This window comes from Silene latifolia, chromosome X, assembly GCF_048544455.1.
Source record: "Silene latifolia isolate original U9 population chromosome X, ASM4854445v1, whole genome shotgun sequence".
NCBI classification, from domain to species: Eukaryota; Viridiplantae; Streptophyta; class Magnoliopsida; order Caryophyllales; family Caryophyllaceae; genus Silene; species Silene latifolia.
The window spans coordinates 102,283,911-102,307,198 of NC_133537.1; positions in this window are offsets into that span (position 1 = coordinate 102,283,911).

Genomic DNA, 23,288 nt, shown 5'->3' on the forward strand with positions numbered 1-23,288 from the left:
ATGGGTGCCATGCTAGCTCAAACCGTAGGAAGTGAAGAAAGGGCTATCTACTACCTTAGTAAGAAGTTCTTGGAGTACGAGTGCAAATACTCACAACTTGAAATTACATGCCTCGCTCTTCACTACTACAAATTAGCACTTGGGCCACGACTAAATTCGTGGCGCAAGTGCTAAATTTCCGTGGCTAAATCATTTTGCCACGAGAATACCTTCCGTGGCGCAAGTGGCCGTGGCAAAGACATAGCCACGGGAAAAACAAGCACGTGGCTATTATTGAATTTTTAGCCACGGATTCTCTCGTGGCTAATAACTCCCGTGGCCAAATAAATTTCCCGTGGCGAAAAAATAATTCCCGTGGCAAACAATATATATATGAAAATTAAATAAATAAAATGTAAAATAATTTATTTATTTTTCACAATTGGTATTTTTTCCATATACGGAACCATGACAATCAAGGTAATTGTTTCGCTAGTTAACTTGATTCATTTGAACGTTATTTGGTTTCGCCGGTCATGCATATCTGAGCATCGGAGAGGCTTCCCAGGAGGTCACCCATCCCAACACTAATCTCACTTGAGCACGCTTAACTGTGGAGTTCTTTTGATGTGCCACCGAAATTAAATGTTAACTTTGTTGATATAATTAGCACTTTGAATCCTTTTAAGTTTAATTTTTTTCTTTCAAATCTTACCTTTAGTACTATTTAATTACATAAATGTTACATGATTTACAAATTTTTGGGGGAAAAATATTATTTTGGCCGAAACAATTAAATTTTCGATAGTAACCTCCTGACTAATGATTTTGACGTCATTTTTTTGCCGAAGTCAGCAAACCATTTTCTCCAAAAAGTAAACATAATTGTGTTTTCCTAACATTTTTTTTATTTCTTTTGTTTATCGACATTCTTATTTTCATTTCTCATGTACTCATTTTTTCGTATATTTTTCTACGCAAATTATATTGTATAACCGTCGTACCTGATGTGACCATTTTTTGGTAAAGTAGTGACCGCTTTTTATAACTAAAGGCCTTTTTTTCCCCAAAGTGATCCCTATTAACCAAAAAGTAGTCACTTTTTTACCCAAAAAATACGAAAAAGACTATTGTACAAAAGAATCGCTTATTTTCCTAAACCGATTTCTCTTTTTTATCGTTTACCGTTTCTTTTCTCAAAATTTCACATTATTTACAAATGTGACTGTAAATTATTATAATTTCTATATTCTCTCTGTAATGCGCTTATTTTCAATGAAAAAAATTTGGAACTTTTTTTTCTCAGCGAGTTAAATTTTACGTAAATTGTTCATGGTACCCTCGAATTTTGACAGATTACATATGGTACCCTTTTTTTAAGTTTTTACATATGGTACCCCTGTGTTTACCTTTTTCAGTCCTAGAATACTCGTTGACAAACTTCCGTCATAACGCCGACACTCATATGCCTTGTGACGCCTTTTTTTGTTAACTAATGCACTACCAATTCATTATCAAATACCTAAATCCTTATTTTGTCTAATAAAATAACATTTAATACCTAAATAATATAACAATAACAACATAACATACTTAATTACTCATCAAATTACTTATAAGAGTAACGACGTTATGACGAAATTTCGCCAAAGGGTATTCTAGTAATGAAAAAGGTAAACACAAGGACATCATATGTAGAAACATAAATTAAGGGGTGTCATGTGTAATCTAGGAAAGTTCAAGGGAAACACGATAAATTTCCGTAAATTTTATTTCAAATTCAAAATTTTCTAGAAATATCCTACAAATAAGTTGGAAATCAAATTTTGAATGAAATAGTTTAAAAATATATTAATTTTAGATTTCTCTAACATAGATGGCAAATAAGGTTTTTATTAAATTTGATATGTTATATCTTTAAATGTGATACGATCATTTAAGATTGTTATTCAGGATTATAAAGTTTAATTTAAAAAAAGATAAAGAAATTAAAAGAAATTCACAACTTTAATAAACAAAATTATATATTACAATTTTTTTTTAAAATTATTATTGTTTTAAAAAACCTACCAAACATAAATGTGATTTGTAAAAAAATCAAAAAATTTAGGCGATAAACTTTTCTTTGCTTGCATATAAGTTTATAAAATTTCAAAATTTCTTATTAAAGTACATAAAACAATAAAAATATTAATTAAATTAATCAAAGTGTTTCTAAAATTTTATATTTAAATGTATTTTCATATTATTATATTTGATTAAATTTCATTCAGATTTAAGTCAGAAAAGATACTCGCTACGGGTGTTTGTTAGTTCGTGGCTAACAAAATATTTGCCACGGAACAATTCGTGACTAAATAAACTTTCGCCACGGGTGTGACATAGCCCGTGGCTAAAATAATTATTTGCCACTGTGTAGCCGAATTCGTGGCTAAAATGACTTTTTGCTACGGGAAAAATTATCCCGTGGCATAAATTTTTTTACAAAATAATGAATAAGTTTTTCCCGTGGCTAAGCAAACTTTAGCCACGAATTATAAATTCCCGTGGCATAATTCGTGGCGCAAGTGAGAATTTGTTGTAGTGCTTGTATGGGCGACGAAGAAGCAACGCCATTACATGCTTAGCTACTCCGTCAAAATATACTCCAAAATGGATCCAGTCAAATACCTCTTCGAAAAACCCGTCCTCAATGGACGCCTAGCAAGATGGACTTTGATGCTCTCAGAATTTGATCTCAAATACGTGCCTCTGAAAGTAATAAAAGGTCGTGCCGTTGCCGAATTCTTCGCAGAAAATCCCATCAATGATGTAAAAACAATAGATACTTGGTCATTTCCGGACGAAGATATACTCCAAACTGACGTAGACTCCTGGGACCTTTACTTTGATGGGGTATTAAACTTAAGAGGATTTGGAATAGGAGTGTTGCTCATTTCTCCTGAAGGTGAGCATACACCAATCGCTGTCAAACTCGAGTTCGAGGTGACAAATAATGCCGCCGAATACGAAGCTTGTCTCATCGGATTACAAGCGGCAGTGAGCCTAGGCATTAAAAACCTCCGAGTACATGGGGGATTCATCACTGATCATCAACCAAGTTACAGGATCTTGGAAGATTCGAAGCGAAAGCCTAGCACCTTATCAAGCCAGAATAGACCAAGTTGCCCAATTCTTTGATCACGTGACATATCTACACCTACCTCGGGAAGAAAATCAATTTGCAGATGCTCTTGCAAAACTTGCATCTTTGATCAATATGCCAGATGACATGGTGGAAATGCCTTTGTGCATCGAACGACGGTCAGAGCCGGCTTATGTACACCAAATCACCGATGAAGAGGAGATCGCGCAGGAACCCTGGTTCCAAGCAATCCTAAATTTTAAGCTCAATGGTACCTATCCACCCAATATAGACAAGAGGGGACAACGTGCTATACGCCTATTAGCTTCCCAATACGTTCTCATGCAAGGAGAGTTATACAAAAGAACACCTCTTGGTGTAATCCTACGTTGCCTTGATCATTCACAGGCACGAAAGGTGATGGAAGAAGTCCACGATGGAGAACGCGGTCCTCACATGAGTGGGCCCTTGATGGCAAATAAAATCACACGTTTAGGATATTATTGGACCACAATGGAATCCGATTGCATCAAATACGTAAGACATTGCCACAATTGCCAAATCTTCGGGAATGTACAACATGTCCCTCCTTCATTGCTCTATACGATGACCTCACCTTGGCCATTTTCTGCTTGGGAAATTGACATAATCGGGAAGATAACCACAGCCGGAACAGGAGGTCAGTGTTTCATCCTAGTGGCAATTGACTATTTCACCAAATGGGTAGAAGCGGCTTCCTACACTAGTCTCACGGCTAAAAATGTGGCAAAGTTCATACAAAACAACATCATATGTCGATACGGTTGCCCACATGAGATCATTAGCGATAACGGATCACATTTCCAAGCTGAGACTGAGCAATTGCTAGCCAAGTATAAAATTAGGCATCACCACTCTTCGCCCTATAGGCCACAGACTAATGGCGCGGTAGAGGCAACAAACAAGAATGTTGTCACAATTCTCAAGAAAATGATCGACAACTATCGAGATTGGCCAAGCAAGATACCCTTTGCTTTGTGGGGATATCGTACATCTGTTAGGACGCCCACTGGGGCTACTCCTTTCTATTTGACCTACGGCATGGAAGCTGTACAACCAGTCGAGCTAGAGATACCATCCTTGCATATTTTACTCGAAAGTCAAATCCCAGAAGCCGATTGGAAGAGGGATAGGTATAAAGAACTCATCCTCCTGGATGAACGTAGGCTCCACGCCTTGCATAATGTCCAAACATATCAAGAACGTATCAAACGAGCTTTCAACAAAAGGCAAGGAAGGAGACTTAGTACTCAAATCGGTTAGAGCTCTTCTACCTGTTAACCTACGGGGAAAATTCAAACCTAATTGGGCCGGACCATTTCTAGTCAAATCCATACTTCCAGGGGGTGCGGTTAGAATCACAGACCTAGACGGGAATGAGCTTTCCAACCCAACAAACCTCGACCAACTAAAACGGTACTATGCCTAGAATAGGAACAAAAAACGCGCCTCGCGTAACCTCACGTGTTGCTCTTGTGGCACTAAATAAACGACCCCTGGTCAAGCTGAAATAAGCTAATGTCACTTTGCTCTTGCACTTTGGCAATTTTTGTCATCCTCGTATCATCAAATAAACTAAATTTGCACCTTCAGAGTAAGGAAAAAGCTCATGCTTATTTTTCTAAGTTCATTACAAGCTCTTGCTTAGAACAATTATTCGTTTACATTTACTCGAACTACGCGCAAGGGTTTGATTTCATTTTTTTTAGTGAATACGTAGGCAATCCTTCACAGGATACAACCCACTACTTTTAAAATGTAAATAGAAGAACATTTGCATTGCATTTGGAATTCGACAAGAATAATAAATAGAAAATCACAACGGTTTCATAACCATTTAACCTTTTTATTTCATTCATTCCCTAATAATAATAGTACGCTACATAATAAAAATAGAATAGGCTAGGATTCTAAAAACCCCACCTTTTTATTACAACAATAAATAATAATAATAAATAATAAATAAAGACTCGAGCTATTCTTCCATCTTCCCTTTGCCCTTGTCGTTCCTGTCATATTTCTTGTCACGACCTCGAGCCGGACGCTCTTGCGCCACTTCGGACCTAATCACCAAAGGTCTTTCTCGAGGCCTAGACTTCCCATTCTTGCCAATCACCATCTCTACGACAGGAGAGGTCTTCGGTTTCTTCGAAGGATGAACAACTCGAAACCCGGCTTCTTCCCCTCCCTCAGTCAAATGCTTTTCTTTCTCTTTCTCCACCTCGCGCACCTTGTATTCAACGGGCTCGCGCTTTCTCAGTCTCTCGCGCTCTTCCGGAGTAGTAGCTTTCCTCCATCGCAGATAAGAATCTGACACCCATAAGGCATTAGCAGAAGAGTTCAAGAACCATACATTTCTTTGAGCCCATTTAATGGCCCACTCCCTTCGGCTCTCTGTAGTAAGCGCCACAGCAGTCTGCGGGACGGTGTCAAGCTTCGGGATCGTCTGCTTTAGTCCAACTTGTCTCATCAGCCTTTCCGGGAAAATGCACATCATAAATTCCATGCCAGGAATGCGAACGGACCGAGTAGGATCCAAAGAAGACACTCCAGTGACAGATTTGAGATGCCACCACGGCACAATCCACCTAATCAACGGGCCATCATCACTCTTCAGTTTGTTCTCCCAATAATTGCAGACTCGGGCGAAATCCACCATGTAAAGCCTGGTCCTCATCGCAATCGAACGAGCATGATAGGAAGGAACATGAACTGGGGGCTCGATCAATCGAAGCCATTCCATAAGCCAAACCTACCAAAACCGGGTATTAGACATCGAAAAAAAAAAAAAAAAAAAAAAAAAAAAAAAAAAAAAAAAAAAAAAAAACGAACGAAAAAAAAAAAAAAGAAAGGAACAAAAAAGAGAAAGAAATGTTCTTTTACCTGCAAAATGACGGGACTTCCCAAATACGGTAGGTCACGGTTGGCTCTCTTATTATCCAAGCCCAAAAGGATCTCTCCTAGACATAAACAAGCTGGGCTCCTGCGCAGCTCCATTTGCTCAACAAGGCCCATAAGACGGGGATCACCTCTCAAGTCTTCATCAACATGCCCTTGGAAGACATACACATGCAACAAGCAAAACCCAAATGCCCTTCGCCTGGCCACATAAGAAACGGTGGGGTCGGCCCTGTTAATAAATCGGTCAATGAAGTCCAACATTCGCACTCCCTTCGAGGTCACTAGACGGTCCACCTCGAGTCTAGTCAACCCAAGCAAGTGTCTAAATTTACTCTTGTACCCTTGCGAAGCAGAAGTAATGGCAGGCAAGTGTTCAGGGTCCCACCCACCAATCGCAGCAATTTCTTCAGGAAATGGGCAAATATCGCCTCCAGGGAACGCAAAAACATGGTAATTCGGGTCCCAATAGTCAAGACAAGCATCCAAGAACGGTTTAACAACCTTGATGAGCTTTAAACTCAACAATGATCCAAGATTATAGGCGCCCATATCATATTTCTCCATGTTTGAAAATTCGTTGGTCCATTCTTTCACGCGAACCTCCAAAGTATTCATGATGAAAGATTATTTTGAGAGTTTTATGTAATAGGACGAAGAAGAGACGGAAGAATTGTGTGAATAAAAGCTCCATCGACGTCTCTATTTATACTAATTTCTGTTTCCAAAAATCCGCCAGACCAGAACAGCTTGGGAACAGGCGAAGACTTTGCGCCTCTTCAAAGAGACGACTCATGCCGCGCCTCTTCCTCGCCTTAACTCTCGTGATTTTCGCGTTGGATCTTTCCTAATTCCATGACGAATAATTTCCTATTCCTACGGGATATTATTTTGGTAAATACGTGAAAGTTACCATATTTCGGGTTTCCTAACTTCCGCGGGCACGCTTTCCGGGACGACATCGACATTTTCGTCATTTTCACACACTTGTACATTTTTCATTTTAGGAAATAATTTTCATTTTTTTACATTTTTCATTTTAGGAAATAATTTTCATTTTTTTTTATATTTTTCATTTTAGGAAATAATTTTCATTTTTATAATTCATTTTAGGAAATAAACTCCAAATTTAAATTTGTTCCATTTATTTTCATTCTTTTAATCATCTCATTTCTAACTTATAGATTTCTATTTTTTTCTTTTTTTAGGGGGTAACCCTCCCTACCGTCCGGTCATTTCCGGCAAAATTTTTGCATCTTTGCATTCTTTCGAGTCATTCGTTTTGCGCTAATTCAGGCCATGTATATATACAAATGTATGTTTTGCGTGATTTCTATGTAAATTTCGGCGGCATGACGGCGTAAACCGTCATCTGCCAAACCTGTTCAAAGCTAACCTGCAGATACAAGCAGCATAGCCCAGCAGCAAAGGCACTCAGGCCATCATATATACAACCAAAAAGGGAAATGTACAACAAACTGGGGGCTCGAGCCCCAAACAAAGTCCAGAACGTTCAAAATGAAGTCCAAATGTACAATCGTGCAAAATACAGCCAACAAACAAACAAAAACTAAACAAAACTACTGCTGGTCGCCCTCCAGCTCCGCAACCCTTGCCGCAAGAGCGGCAATCTCGGCGTCTCGAACCTCGAGCTCCCTCAACAAGCGAGCTGTCTCCTCCCGAGACTGGGTTAACTCTCGCTCCAGCTCGCGGTCCCCCTGTAAACAACAAAATTGGCTCATGTCAATCATTCCAAGCAATCATTTCAAGAAAAGTTGGAAAATCAAAATTCAAAAATGAAATGGGCACAAGGTTCATACCTGACGGCCTCGACCACCGACAAGCGCCTCGACGGCAGTAGCTCGCAGCCGGTTGGCCACCCTCCATAACGCCACGAACCGAGACGGCGCAACCTGCATTTTCAAAAAGAAGTTCTCAATAATTGAATAAACTCAATCAAATGTGTTCTTACACAAAAATCACACAAAATTAGAGGTTTACCCTCCGAATCGATCTTGCGCCGATCGTCCAGGCAAAGATCCGTCACGCCCACGTCAAAGTCGCGTAGCTCGGAGATCGTCGTCCTCTCGGTCGCGTCAGTGTACTCGAGGGTCTCAGGGTATTCTGGGGGCTCGATGCCCGCCGCCTCAACCTCCTGCAAAACCAAATATTTCTCATTAATCGATGATCTTTCATCGTAGTTCTCAAAAATCAAGTAAAGAGGAAGAGTAAAAATGCTTACCATTACGGCCGACGCCAACCTCCCGCAGAGGAACGCCGAGTAGTCCTCGCCAGGAAGAAGGAGGGCGTCACCACTAGCGCCGCCCAAGTCCGCCTCCCTCTCGGCCTCGAAGGCTCCCGAACATCGTCCGGGAGGATCAACGGAACCGTCAACACATCCCGATAGCACCGACGAGCCAAACGCTCGTCCAAGTACCATCTGGGACCCATCGACGTCCTCAACAGCGGCCGGCTCGAGCTCCTAGGTCGAAGGACCTCACCACAAAAGGAGGCGTCGTCGTACTCCACCCATGGCCTGGGCACCCACCGGGACAAGATAAACAAAGGAATCATTCTTATGATCAATTTAAGAGCAATATAGAAGCAAATGAATATAAGTGAAATGCTTATTTGTCTAGTCAAGAGAATTCACGTCCCCGCCGGTGAGACACCGTGAGAAGAACGCTTGCTCTTCGTCCCGCACATCACCCAATCCCTCACCACGGGATAGGCCTTCTCCAGCGGCTCCGTCCTCTTGGGCGCGAGGCCCGGAAAGTAGGAGTACACCCACGCTTGTAAAGCAAGATAGTTAATAACGATCTTTCGTGATTTGCTAAAGAAAGGAATTGATTTCGGTCTAAATGAAGGTTCATACCTCCGCAGTAGTCCAGTTCGACGGCGCCGGGGAGAAGTCCCCTTCTCCATCAACTCCGGACGAACCATGGCCCTCATGAAGCGAGTGAGGACCGCAAAACCAAAGCGTGAGTGATCCGGTCCCAACGCCCTAGGGAGCTCAGTCGAGAAAGGAAGGGAAGAAGCCGTTGACCTCTCTCTCCCTTGTCTCCGAGGTAAATCGAAGACGAAACCACAGAGCCACAAACGGACCCTCCGCTCACCAGACGGGGAGGAGGAGCCGTCTCCCTCCGTCAATCGTCACCGGGCCGGATCTTTCCGCAAAGTAGTCTCGAACGTAGGAGCTGGGCACCAAACCCGACATCTTGATGTGACAGCCCTTGGCGATAAGTTCCACCGATCAACCTCCTAGCCTCGGCCAAGTCCACCCTCATGGGGTCTCCGGCCACTCCACGCCTCAAACCCACACGGCGGACCGTAAATCATGCCGTAGTCCTCCAGAGTGACTCCCACCTCACCAAAAGGCATGTGAAACGTGGAAGTCGTATCCCAGAACCGGTCCAAGAAAGCGCGGACCAGGCTAAGGTTAGCCCGCAGCTTCCTCTTCACGATATCCCTCCAGGCCTGCACCAAGGCACCGAACGCTCCACGCTCGATCATGGCGCGCTCCTCCGCCGACAACCGCTCGTAGCACTCCATCGCCGTCGTGTAACCCGAGAACGACCTGATGTTCCCGGCCTCCTATTATGATTTGAAACAAAAGCTATCTTTAGTTTTTCAATGAAAATTGGAAGAGATATGAACAAATGAATGAAAGAAGATGGGTGACGAGTAGTGAATTCCTATTTACCAAGCTTTTCACCGTCCTGTAGGACAGGTGACCCTCTGCAGCCCACAGCAAGTGCCTACTCTCCTAGGTCTCAGCCCACATAGGAGCTCCTCTCAGCTGACGACCTCCTCGCCCAACGTTGGCCCGTCTCGGGGCCTCCTCCTCCTCAACAGCCTCCTCCTCATGGATCCCGTCCCCAGCAGCCATCACCGCGGCGGTGAAGGCCTGCTCTAAAGCCTCCTCAACAGTAGCAACGTCTATCTCCATGGGAGTCCTCCCAGAAGTAGAAGCCTCATCACTTGCAACATTAAAGCAAATTTAGGCTGCGTCACGTAACGACGAGCCTTGGTTAAGGGATTTTCGATACTTTGGAAGCCCTGAAATCGCTTTTTTCTCGCCATCTTTGGCCATATTCTCACAAACCCGATCACTCATGTGGTAATTTGGGTCAAGTCAAGCCTAACTTGAAGCCTAGTTCTGGGTTCAAGTCGAAATTTCGGCAGCATTTCGTTATAACGGCGATTATGCCCTAGAAAAGTGTCCTACAAAAGTTGTCACAAACCAAAATTCCGAGATGATAGGAAGTTTACCCATCATCCAAGGATCCCAAATATCAAGTTTCATCGCAAATGGACAATCCTAAGGCTATTTTCGAAGCAATTTACGGTTTAGTTGTGAAACCGTCTCAAATTCACTCAAATGCTCAAAACTCAACGAAAATTTGAAAAAAATACATGGTTGTGTTCCTTATACTACCAACTATCCGTTTCTAATATCAATTTGACGAAGCAAATGCATTTGGGGGAAAAGCCCCAAATTTTCGATCAAATAGGGTTGAAAACCCTAATTTTTCGATCCAAAATTAAGCCAATACGGAAGATTAATGCAAGAATAAAGTGCATACCTCGATTAGTCATGATTAATTCAAACTTTTGGATCAAACCTTGGTGGAAATGGTGAAGATTTGAGAGAGAAATGTGTGAATTATGTTTCGAACAAATGAACACAAACCCTTCTGATTATCGCGTTTTTACGCAGAAAATAAACTTTGGGGAACAGACGCAGCTGGCGCTGCGCCTCTTCTAAGAGACGCAACTTCTGCTGCGCCTCTTCCTTGTGTTCCCTCCATACGAGTTTTCAAAAATTCGTTACGAGTTCGTTATTTGTGGGCCCATCCTTGGTCCGCCTCTTCCCTGATGCTATTTTATCCTTTTGATCCGTTTGACGATTTTCTTTCGTTCCGGCCCGCATTTTCTAAGCCAGCAGCAGACTATTATACGTTATTTATTGCTTCCAAGACCTTGCTTGTCGCAACGAGCAAGTATTGTGGGGTAATATCCGTATAATACCCTATAAAATTAGGACTATAACGCAAATTTTATATGTGATTATTGTCATAAAACGAAAAACATGAGAAAAACGATAAAGCATTAGAAATAACCTCGGGTCCTTTGAGATGTGGCCTAAGAACAGAAATCAAAGAAGATTTCCTCCTAATCGATACACCCAAGACCGTCTGAGACTATGCCCTTGTGCTAGAAATGTATTCTCTAATTGCCTTGCAATATTGAGAGAATTGTTGTGTGAGTTTTTCTTAGATGTGAGATCTGAATTTTGAGAGGTAATGTTCTCAAAACCCTAATTATTTTGCACAAATGAATTGATTCGGGCAAAAGGAGAGAAAGCTCTCCTTTTGTTGCTTGGGTTCGGCCGTGAGCCTCAATAGGGGAGAGTGGGCTTTCCACTTTCTCTTATTTTTAACTCGTGGTTCGACCCGAAATTCGCTAAATGTATATGACACGGTTTTATTATAAATCGTCATCGGTTATTAATATATCGTCTAGTAACAAGGATTAGCTGATATATTAATACATGTCCGACAAAGACAATATTGTATAATTAATTCAATATACATTAATTAAATATAATCATTTATATTTAATTTACGAATTAACTGTTTAATTCGCCTTAGCCAATATTATTTAATCTGGATTAAATAATTATCTCAACATCGCGTTTGACTAATTATTAGTCAATGACTCCGACTAACTGCTTAGTCAACTTTGACATCAACATGACTGTATTTTCATACCGTCACATCTCTCAAACGTATCCTATAGGTGTGACTTTTAGGGACCAGTTGATCACCGCCATCTGTATGACAATAACGTCAAACTTATCTAGCAAGCCAACCGTTATTGATAAACGTGGACCAACTGATTATAATACAAAAGTATACCCTTTGATCCTTTTAGAGATTTATAAGTCCTTGCACTAACTGTAAAGGACACCAGCCCCAACAAGCTCCCACTTTGTCCGTACAAGTGTATGTGCAATGACGTTATCCGCACTAAGCTGGAGGACACGGCTCAACAAACTCCCACTTGTCCGTACAAGTGTATGTGCGATAACCGATTCTCATATTCATTTAAAATTTCTCCCACTCAATGTAAAACAATTTGCAGATCCGGATCCGCAAAGGTCGTATTTTACAATCGATCTGTATCAAGAGTGGTTTCCCCGACTAGAGAGTAACTCAACCGATAAAACGACCGTATTCGAGCATGGCCATGCATTTCAATTCTGACTCTTGAGTGGCCCCGAGAAATATCGAGTAGCACTGATAAAGGCTGAATATTTCCTTCAACTCGACTCCTTCCGAACTAAGCACAGCATGAAATGACCCAGAAAAAATCTACTTGGCCCCCTATTACGGATGACCGTGAGAAAGAAACCAAAGTCACCCAAAATCTGCCTTAATCTTAAGAGACAGTCGATAGTCAAAAGAATCGACTCTTAGGATCACCATGGAGGTCCTATCCACGACCGGGCACCGAATGTTGTAAAACATTTAGGACTCCACGTCGATGTCACAATTGTGTCCTACGAGATATCCGTATAAATCGCCTCTGTGATTGGTCAGTTAACCTTTTGACTTATGGCTCGTTGAACCCACCATCAACCAACGTCACAAAATAATTACCTTGAGTTATCAGCTCACGTGGGCAATTAAGGACCAAAAATATAATGTTTGTTCAGTTCACTTTGTGGTGTTCAAAAATTGTCGTACAAAACCACATGAAAAAACAAAATATATAAATATCAAAACGATGATGTCGTATAGAGTACATAAGAGAATGAATCTAATCCATAAAAGAGTACTACAACTTAGGAACACATTTAATTCCCATGGAATTAACATGCCCTTCATACTTATCTTGTCGTAATGGTTTAGTGAGAGGATCTGCTATGTTATCATCTGTAGCAATCTTTTCTATCACTACTTCCTTTTGCTCCACGTAATCTCGGATTAGATGAGCTTTCCATTGTACATGTCTAGACTTGTTGCTAGACTTTGGCTCCTTAGCTTGGAAGATGGCACCTCTATTGTCGCAATAGATGGTGATCGGGTCATTCGAACTAGGCACTACAGATAGTCCTTGTAGGAATTGACGCATCCATATCGCTTCCTTTGCAGCTTCAGACGCGGCATAGTACTCGGACTCGTCGTAGAATCTCTTTGTAACACTTTGTTTGGAACTCTTCCGGTGATGCAGCGCCATTAAGAGTAAAAACAAATCCAGATCGAGATTTCGAGTCATCTCGATCCGTTTGAAGCTAGCATCTGCGAACCGGTTGCGCATAGCTTTTGATCGCCTCCATAAGTCAATGCCCAATCTTTAGTCCTCCGTAGGTACTTAAGAATGTTCTTGACAGCCATCCAATGTGATTCACCCGGATCTTTGTTGGAATCGACTTGTCATACTCAATGCATATGCCACGTCCGGACGTGTGCATATCATGGCATACATGATTGATCCTATAGCCGAAGCATAAGGAATCCGTGTCATGCGCTCTTTCTCTTCCGGTGTCTCCGGTCGAGACTTGCTCAAATGCATCCCGGAGCCATAGGAAGAAACCCCTTCTTGGAGTTAGTCATGCTGAATCTCTCTAGGATTTTGTCTATGTAAGACTCCTGACTGAGAGATAACATCCGTCGTGATCTATCTCGATTGATACGGATGCCCAGAATTCTTTGTGCCTCACCCAGATCTTTCATCTGGAAATGGTTTTTCAACCATACTTTCACCGAAGTTAAGAGAGGTATGTCATTCCCAATCAGGAGTATGTCATCGACATACAATATTAGGAAGACAATCTTGCTCCCACTCGACTTGATGTAAACACATGGTTCCTCGGCCGATCGAGTAAATCCATTTTCTTTAATCACTTGGTCGAAGCGATGATTCCAACTCCGAGATGCTTGCTTAAGTCCATAAATGGAACGCTTAAGCTTGCACACTTTCTTAGGATGTTCAGGATCAATGAAACCTTCGGGTTGTACCATGTACAACTCTTCCTCCAAAAAGCCGTTTAAGAAGGCGGTTTTCACATCAATCTGCCAAATTTCATAGTCATGAAAAGCGGCGATCGCTAAGATAATCCGAATGGAACGCAGCATGACTACGGGTGCAAAAATTTTATCGTAGTGCAAACCTGGCACTTGGGTGAAACCTTTAGCAACTAGTCGTGTTTTATAGATATCTTGTTGACCTTCCACAGAATGCTTTATCTTGTAAAGCCATTTGCATTGAAGGGGACGAACCTTAGCAGGTAAGTCAACAAGATCCCATACGTTGTTCTCATACATGGAGTCCATCTCGGATTGCATGGCCTCAAGCCATAGCTTTGAGTCAGAACTAGTCATGGCACCTTTATAGGTTGCGGGTTCACTACTCGTTAAGAGTAAAATGTCATCTATGTCATGTTCCTCGACCATACCAATGTATCGGTCCGGAGGAATAGAGACTCTTCCCGACCTCATAGGTTCCTCAAGAATATTTACCGCAGCCGGGATTGAAGGAATTTGTTCCTCCAATGGTTGCTCGGTATTTGGTTCTGGAACCTCCGATAGCTCGAAGGTTCTATCACTCTTTGCATTCTCGAGAAATTCCTTCTCTAAGAATGTCGCACTAGCCGCAACAAAAACACGTTGTTCGGTTGGCGAATAAAAGTAATGACCTAGTGTTCCTTTAGGATAACCTATAAAGTATGTCTTGACTGATCGCGGGCCGAGCTTATCCTCGTGTCTCCACTTGACATAAGCCTCGCAGCCCCAAACCCATATAAAGGACAAGTTAGGGACCGTTCCCTTCCATAGTTCATATGGAGTCTTGTCAACAGCTTTAGACGGACTTCGGTTAAGTATTAGAGCAAATTTGATGAAGAGCATAACCCCATAATGAGTCGTGCAACACTTTGTGTGACTCATCATGGATCGAACCATATCAAGTAGTGTTCGATTTCTCCGTTCGGACACACCATTCAACCGAGGTGTTCCAGGTGGAGTTAAGCGTAGGGAAATCCCACAGTCCTTAAGGTGTTGATCAAACTCGTGAGAAAGATACTCGCCACCACGGTCCGAGCGCAGTGTTTTAATCTTTCGCCCAGAGAGGTTCTGACCCGATTCGGTATTCCTTGAATTTCTCAAAGGATTCACTTTTGTGCTTCATTAAGTAGACATAGCCATATCTACTTAAATCGTCCGTGAAAGTGATGAAATACCTATAGCCTTCTCGTGCGGTAATTGACATAGGTCCACATACATCCGTGTGTATGAGTCCTAATAGGTCGCAGCGCATTCCAACACCTTTGAAGGAAATCCGAGTCATCTTACCGATGAGACATGATTCACACGTGCCAAATGATTGAAAATCAAAGGCCGAGATAGCTCCATTCTTTATGAGAGTACATTTTCGCGTTTCTCATTAATGTGTCCCATACGGCGCGTTGCCATAGATACGTTTGATCTTTTCCACCAACCTTTAACTTTTTATTCATTACGTGCAATAATTCGGTGGTCTGATCTAAAACATAAATTCCGTTCATGGAGACTGCCTTGCCATAAATCATATCGTGTAATGAGAAAATGCAAGTATTATTCTCTATTACAAATGAAAAACCAAGTTTGTCAAGTGCGTAAACCGAAATAATGTTTTTCGAAAAAGACGGGTACATAATAGCAAGTTATATAAAAATAACTCAAATCCGCTAGGAAGCTGGATCACGTATGTTCCCTCGAGACTGCAGCCACTCGTGCTCCATTCCCGACACGCAGGTCCACCTCACCCTTTACGAGGGGTTCGATGTTTCGGAGCCCCTGCACATGATTACACAGATGAGAACCACAACCAGTATCTAGTACCCAAGTTCCGTAACTTGCGTGGTTAATCTCAATCATATGAATAAAAGTAGAAGAGGAAGAAGACATACCAACAGGTTTAACGCGACCTGCTTTTATGTCCTCATGATAAACAGGACATGTGCGCCTCCAATGCCCAGTCTTGTGGCAGTGATGGCATTCCATGTTTTCGGTTTTGCTCTTTTTCGCCGATGAGTTACTTGCCTCACCAGGCCCACTCTTACCTGATCCCGACTTCTTAAACTTCGGTTTACCTACCGCTAGGTCTGCTTGAGCTTTGCCCATACCCTTGCCCTTGTTTGACACAACAAGGACATCCTGTTTCAAGCTCCCACTGAACTTCATGTCCTTCTCGGTGCACGAAGGGAGTGCGATTCATGGCGACTTTTCTTCAAATCATTCATATAGTAATTCGCTCTAAAGAGCGCAAAACCATCGTGGAGTGAATGAAGCATGCGGTCAATCACAATGTTCTCGCTGATTTTATAATCAAGCGCCTCCAGTCTCTCGACATTCTCAATCATGCTGAGAATGTGTGGGCTAACCGGTTGGCCTTTTCGAGTCTCGCATCAAAGAAGCGAGTGGTATGCTCATAGGTCACGATTCTCGGTGCTTTCGAGAATTCCTTGGTGAGCGTGGTGAAAATCTTGTTTGCACCTTGGGCTATGAAGCGTTTCTGCAAATTGGATTCCATTGCAAAAATGAGTACGTTTTTAATCGCACCCGCTTCCATGACGAAGTCGCTATACGTGGAGACCTCGTTAACTCGAGTCGTGGGGCCGGGGGGGCGGCGGGAGGGGCTCGATCAGATATTTGAGCTTCCCGTCAAGCGGTGGCGGCATTCCGTAATGCAGACCTCCCATTCCGCGAAGTTTGATCCATCATTCTTGATCTAGTGGACTGATTCATCTGATTCATGAAGATCCGAAGCCAGGACTCACGGTCCAATGTGGCACTTGGCATTGGGTCATCGAGGATGCCAGCCATTAAGTTATTAGCAGTTTAAAATTGTGATCTACGCTGAAAAAGAAAGAAAAACAAAAACGAAATAAGCAACTCATCGAGGTGATTTAAGTCCATTAAAATTCATTTTAATCGTGTAGACTCATTGCACTTGCATAATTGATCTCCCTCAAGAATAATACAAGTGATCCCAAGACTCAATTTCCGTAAATTGATAAGCCAACTGTTTAGCTAGTTCTTCCGTAAGAACTCTTGGTCGATAGATTTCCGTAAATCCTACCTATAGTCCGCCATAATCACAGGATCGTACGAGTGACCATGGTGTTGAGATAAAATAAGTCAAACAGTTCCAACTTACCCGACGTAGAAGGGGTCATATTATGCCTACCGACGAAGAAGGGATTCATTGGAGTTTGACCTATAAAGACTGTTCTCAATTTTCGTTTATACGAGGAAGATCCCATCAACTTAGTTTTAATTCATTTTAAGTGAACGAATATCTAGCATTACGTGAATGAATTAACTTAGGTGATGGCTTAAACTTGATCGTGTGACATGAGAATGTCAAAGAAAACTAACGCGTGACCTCTATATGAGTCAGTTTTCATGCAATTATTAGGTGGTTTGGTTTTTAGGCGGAAAATGATGCAATCTATATGAGTCAGTTTTCATGCAATTATTACGTGAATGAATTAACTTATAAATCTCTAAAAGGATCAAAGGGTATACTTTTGTATTATAATCAGTTGGTCCACGTTTATCAATAACGGTTGGCTTGCTAGATAAGTTTGACGTTATTGTCATACAGATGGCGGTGATCAACTGGTCCCTAAAAGTCACACCTATAGGATACGTTTGAGAGATGTGACGGTATGAAAATACAGTCATGTTGATGCCAAAGTTGACTAAGCAGTTAGTCGGAGTCATTGACTAATAATTAGTCAAACGCGATGTTGAGATAATTATTTAATCCGGATTAAATAATATTGGCTAAGGCGAATTAAACAGTTAATTCGTAAATTAAATATAAACGATTATATTTAATTAATGTATATTGAATTAATTATACAATATTGTCTTTATCGGACATGTATTAATATATCAGCTAATCCTTGTTACTAGACGATATATTAATAACCGATAACCGATGACGATTTATAATAAAACCGTGTCATATACATTTAGCGAATTTCGGGTCGAACCACGAGTTAAAAATAAGAGAAAGTGGAAAGCCCACTCTCCCCTATTGAGGCTCACGGCCGAACCCAAGCAACAAAAGGAGAGCTTTCTCTCCTTTTGCCCGAATCAATTCATTTGTGCAAAATAATTAGGGTTTTGAGAACATTACCTCTCAAAATTCAGATCTCACATCTAAGAAAAACTCACACAACAATTCTCTCAATATTGCAAGGCAATTAAAGAATATATTTCTAGCACAAGGGCATAGTCTCAGACGGTCTTGGGTGTATCGATTAGGAGGAAATCTTCTTTGATTTCTGTTCTTAGGCCACATCTCAAAGGACCCGAGGTTATTTCTAATGCTTTATTGTTTTTCTCATGTTTTTCGTTTTATGACAATAATCACATATAAAATTTGCGTTATAGTCCTAATTTTATAGGGTATTATACGGATATTACCCCACAAGTATTTCTCGATAGGTGTTTCGACACGCCTTCTCTTCATTATCTTGCCCCCAAGCGAGAGTAAGCGGATATACTTTCCCTCTCAAGGCACATAGATAAAATTCCCAATTACGTTCCCCATACGAGAGTTCACGACCGACATGGAGATCAACATTGTTTTCTCTCAGCAGTTCCCGCCTGTGTCCTGCTACTCGCAATTATTTCTCGAAGACTACCAAGCGATTTTCTCTCGGCAGTTCCACTTTGTGTCCTGCTACTCGCAATTATTTCTCGAAGACTACCCAAGCAGTTTTCTCTCAGCAGTTCCCGCCTGCATCCTGCTACTCACCTTATTTAGCTCCTACGCTTGACCTTAGCTTTATACACCTTCGGAAGCGTCTCTCAAGAAGTTCCAGGTATGGTCTCTTCTCATGGCTGGCGAGCTTCCTTACGTAGTCTAATGGACTTTAAACGACCCTCCCCGATAGTCAACAAACTCTAAAATGTTCCCGACGACAGGTCCTTGGTTCAGACCCCTTGAGCCGCCTCGCGTCGCCATAGTCATCAGGTTGTAATCTTCGATTGACCTGATGGCTATACTTTGACTTTCGCCTTGTCCAAGCCTCAGTCAAAGTGGGGGCTCTGTAGATACCTCATTTCTGCACCCTTCGCAAACCACCCGGTGATGATTGGGCCGCATGTTTGCTACGCGGAACGATTTGTGACAGTTCGTAAGTTTATCGTCAAGCGATTGTTCAAATACTAATGTCTACCTCTTAGTTGTCATCTACGTGCCGATACGGTCGTTTTGACAGTAATTAGAGTACATTTGGAGTCCGGGCCTAAAACCGTCTTCATATTCTCATAACCGTTAAATCCCGAGTCGAGAATGTTTGGAATGTTAGGATATTTCTATCCCATATTTTATAAATATTTCACAATCTTTATCCTTTGGTAAACAATTTCCCGTAATATTCACATAAAATATTAAGGAAAACCAAATTATTCCGTCCTTCCATAACTCAAACACGGAAATATTTCTTCCGCAGGAGGAAACCACTTGGGAACAGACGCAGCAGGTGCTGCGCCTCTTCCAAGAGACGCATGTGGCGCGCGCCTCTTCCCAGTCCTTTCTGCGTAATTTTCGTATCTTTTTCATATCTTTCCGAGATTCACTTTCAAAGACTCTCCGAAACCCTAATTCCTTCACATGATTAGTATAAATAGGAGCCCTCGCTCCTCATATTTTTCACGCGAGTGTCCGCCCTTCTCTTCTCCCTTTGTATTCTAGACCTTTGTTCTTACTTTTTGGCGTCTACGTGCTTGAACTTTCGATCACGTAAGCTAGGATCCTTCTGAGTACCAGCCTCGTTTGCATGACCGACCAATTTGACTAACTCCACAATAATCAACATAATTAATCTAATCGTTTTCCTCTTACGAGGGCACTTTCTTTACATTCGAGTCGAGCATCACTAATCGATAACTTAGTTCTTCTCGTTTCGGCAAACATGTAAGTCTGAGGGTATAATTCTCTCTTTTATTTATTGTATTTTACTTTTTGTATCATCATCAATGTAAGATTTATGTCGAAAACACCTTGTTAAAATCGATTTCTAAAACCGTGCTTTAAAATCCTTTTTACGGATTTCCAGAAGACAAACCGTTGAGAATGGGACGCAGAATCGCTGCGCCTCTTGAAGGAGCGTAGTTCTGCTGCGCCTCTTCGTGAGGCCGCCGCAGATTCTCGCTTCCTTTCTTCTTCCTTAAATCCTCTCGTAATTCGTTCTTTTCTTATTCGTTTTCGTTTGTTTCCTGTTAATTCTTTGACATAATAGTTTAATAATTCACATGTATATTATCATTCATTCATTAGTACGTATAAATCATCATTTAAATCCGACTTAAATCCCTTATAATCTCATATTTGCGGGTTTTCGTCATAAAATTCAATCCGGGTTGTAGGAATTCGATTTGTTCATATCGGGTTTCTGGAATTCGACCTTTGGCATATTTTCATCTATTTATTGTCATATTCATCGCATGTTCGTCATTAATTCATCATGTTTAGTTTATTTCATTCACCCATGTCGCTAATCAATCATTCGTTCATGTAATTAATTAGTAATATTCCGTCTCATCCATGTTTTATTGTTTTATGACCATTAATCACATGTAATTAACCTATTAATCACTTTCATCCGAGTAAATATCATAATCAATCATTAAATTTACCGATGAGCATTAATGACACGCAATTCCGGCTTCACAGCCAGAATTCAGGTCAGGAACAGACGCAGCAGCTGGTGCGCCTATTCCAAAGGACGCAGTTCTGCTGCGCCTGTTCCGGGTTGAATTCTGCCTCTGAACTCCGTTGTCGCCTTGACTTAGTTTAATTAGCTTACGTATAATTGACTATTAACCGTATTATCGCCTTCTGTTTTGTTCGTTGATTTATTCTTTCATTCGTTTTCTCAAAATTATCCGTTTTAAAGGTATTTTCGACATAAATCGCCTATCCGATGTAATTATTGTAATCTTCATTATCGTAATTTTCTTATTGTACTTATCATTATTTCTTGTATCATTTGTATGCTTTCACATGTAATTGAACATTAAATCCTACTTCGACCCAATTGTTTGCTAATTACCTGTCAACCGACTTAGCTAAATTCACATGCTAGGATCAAAACTTGGATGTTGCATTGCATGCATATAGCCGACGATATATCGAGTATAGATGATGTCTCTAATCATTAGTAGAGGCTGCTATCGAGGCGGGCGGGATTAGGTGTTCGATCAAAAGAGCTTCCTAATACGTACCCTCACCCCTTACTCCAGATCTCTGTGAACATCCGTGTTCATTGGCATCCACGAGAGTCATTCTAGACATAGAATGCTAAGGGTAACGATTGCTTAGTGTTCATGTCATTACTTTGTGTCTTGACATGACACGAGGTATTTGAACGGTTCCAATTTCACATAAAAATTGGTGGCGACTCCAACAAAAATGCAAACGCTTGTTCTCTTCCTCCCAAGCGCCCCCGTGGGCCCCCCGCTGTCCACAAAATCATGACTAATCGAGATATGCATCCCATCTTTGATTTATTTGCATTTGTAGGTTGAATTAGAGGTAGAAAGTTTTAGGGTTTTATGCCCTAAAATGTCGAAAATTTGGGGTTCCGTCCCAAATGAATTTGTACCTTGAATTTGACATTAGAAATGCATAATTGAACATTCTAGGAGCATAACCATGTATTCATTTTGAATTTTCGTTGAGTTTTGATGAAATGAGACCAAAATGAGATGATCTTTCGCTATACCGCTTCAAATGGCTCGAAAATGGTCTTAAACTAGTCGGTTTTTGATAAAACTTGATGTTTTGGAACCCTTGGATGATGGGTAAACTTGCTATCATGTCGGAATTTTGGTTTGTGACAGGTCTTCCGGGAAACGTTTTGCATGGGTTTAGGCTTATAGTAATGAAATGCTGCCGAAGTTTTGACTTGTGACCATGACTAAGATGGCTTAAATGGCCTCTAAATGCTTTGGTTTGCTTTTTTTTTGCAGAGGACGTACCTTATACTTCGGGACGAGACCCCATGGAGGTGGATATCGATCCCCCTTCGGCCATGGTAGTTCAGACGGGGGCCACAGAGGAGATGGAGGAAGAGGCGTCCAGGAGGGTCACCACGAGGAGGAGAAGGTGTCAGCTTGTGCATGCGCCTCAGTGGGCCGATAAATGTGATGTATGACATCTCATTTGGGCAGCAGAGAGCCACTTGTCATTCCGTACGGCAAAAAACATGGTGAGCTTTTGATCTGGTCTTGTATTGTGTTGAGTCTTTCTTTATATTTTATCTGCTTTACTTAGCTTAAAAGCTAATGAATCTTCGGAAAATGCAGGAGGCCGGGAATATGAGGTCGTTTTTTGGGTATAAAACCATGATGGATTCCTTCGAGAAGCTGTCGGAAGAGGAGAAGGCGATCGTCGATGGAGCCTTCGGAGCTTTAGTGAGAGGCTCGCGTGGGATTAAGAGGAAGAAGATTCGGGCCAACATATGCCTGATTCGAGCTTTCCTGGACCGCTTCTAGGATACGACCTCGGCTTTGCATATGCCCTTTGGAGAGGTCGGGGTTACTTTGGAGGACTACAGCATGATCTCGGGTTTGCCTTGTGGAGAGGAGCCGATACTGTGGCCTGGTTATCAATGATGGTGCCTGGGGAACATTATCCGGAGAACCTTTCTGGAATAACTTCGTGTGGTAGTTCTTCTGAGCTATAATAACGGTAATTTTGGGGTTCCACTTAGCATACCGGTGCCACAATAGAAATGGCAGTTATACTCCCCTGATACACACAAGATAATGAATGCACAAGCTCTTGCAGATCATCTGGCGGGAGTGAGTTGCGACATTATTTTCCTTCCAGAGCTTGAGTACTCGGAGTTCGTGCGGAGGAGCGTAGCGTACTGGCTGATCGTGGTGAGTATACTTATTCCTTTGGCTGTTTGAAATGGAAATGATGAGGTCTTTTGAACATACCTTGGAAATTACGAACTTGGCTTGATAGGAGATCGAGGTGGCAGGCATCGAGCCCCCAGCTTTTCCCGAGACACTGGAGTACCCAGGCCCAGCCAGTATGACGATGTCTATGGATATTCCTTCCTTGACCGAGGTGGTGACAGAGGCTGGACTCGCCGAGTTGCAGCACGTCGTCAGGAGGGTAAGCCCCCAGTTTAGACTTGTCTTCTCTTTCTTGAAATGATCGCGAAAGA